Consider the following 1425-nt stretch of genomic DNA (forward strand, 5'->3'; position numbering starts at 1 on the left):
TGCTCTTCCTGTCTTCTTACAACAGCCTCTTGGTCTAGGAATAGGTTTTGCATGAGCACAGTTTTTTGGGATACCCATTCTTCTCAGTGTTAGCAGTAGTTTGTCGTGATCTCCAAGTGATCCACATAGTCAAAAATGTCTTCTCATAGTCAAGCCAAACTCCCTAAGCTGTGGGGTTTGGAAGCCTGGCCTCAAGGCAGGGTTGGAGGCAGTTCTGGTCTAGTGCTGGGAGGCAGGGTGACACTGACAGTAGTTTTGGTGGTAGTTTCATAGCCAGTGGTGGTGTCTGAGCCTGCGGTGTGAAAGCAGCATAGTCTTCTGTGGAAATATCATTTGTTCTTAGCCACAAAGTAGCTAATCTTGCATCTTTGCCTTCTCTGGAGATCTTGGGGATTACCCCAAATTCTTGAAGTAAATTATTTTTGTTCTGACTAAATCACCTGACATTAGTTTCTGCTCCTTGAAACGAAGAGTCTCTTTCAAAGATCATTGTCCGCTTCCTTTTGTCCAATGTCTGAAAACGGTTTCAGATTATTTATCCAGTGCTTTAATTGCTTAAGGTGGAAAGGTGTGCCTAGTTCTTGTTACTTCATCAGAAGTTCCCTGTCACATTTGAAATTTTTTAATAACCCCATCAACTAGAATCATTGAGAAATTAATTGATTATAGGTCATGGAAACCCATTAGCAATATGAGGAATTTGTGTTACTTCTTGTTTTTCCTGAGTAAGGCACATTCAGAATTTTTTACTTTTAAACTTGTTAGATAGAAGTTAGAGGTTTTTTTGTTTGGTTTTTTTTTTTTTTTTAGAAGTTAGAGTTTTGACCTCCTGGTTAACCTAATTAAGTCAATCGTCCCATGAATGGATGGCGTGCATTCTCCAGTGCTAATGTAGCCAACACGAGGTACTTGATTTGGTCGCAGGAGTGCAGAGGTTGTATTGCCACTTTAATTTCATGCTGTTGAGTCAATTCTGAGTCATAGCTTGCTTTATGTGGTAGAAGAGAACTGCCCTGCAGGGCTTCCTCAATTGGAATCTTTTGGGAGATCATTAAGTCTTTTCTGGGGTTGAGGAAGAGCCCAGATTCAGATGAATTCTGTAGATACCTTTTTATTAAGATAAAAACAGAGAAATGACTCTGGAATGGGGGAAATCACCAGCATGATTACACCAAATCAAGGCTATGGCATTTGTTTATCGGACTCCAAGCACCCTTGCAGGTGGAACTACTGAAGCAGGCAGTGATTGGGATGACTCACGTAGTTTAAAAAGAAAAAGCTTAGAGGTTGGTTCTCCGGGTTCCTCACTACCTGGCTACTCGGTGTTTGGAGCTAGGATGAAACATTCAGGCCATTTCAGGTAAGTTTCTCAGTTCTCTCCATACCTTTTTCTGTTCTCTGCACTTTCCCTGAGGGCAAAGCCAC

At 41.3% G+C, this 1425-nt stretch overlaps 1 pseudogene; it reads left to right on the top strand.

The window, feature by feature from the left end:
- Positions 1 to 1184: 1184 nt before the first annotated feature.
- Positions 1185 to 1425, top strand: part of LOC102853204 — a 4648-nt pseudogene continuing 4407 nt past the window's right edge.

This window comes from Elephantulus edwardii, unplaced genomic scaffold (assembly GCF_000299155.1).
Source record: "Elephantulus edwardii isolate Elephantulus edwardi_28Jun2011 unplaced genomic scaffold, EleEdw1.0 scaffold00075, whole genome shotgun sequence".
Lineage (NCBI taxonomy): Eukaryota > Metazoa > Chordata > Mammalia > Macroscelidea > Macroscelididae > Elephantulus > Elephantulus edwardii.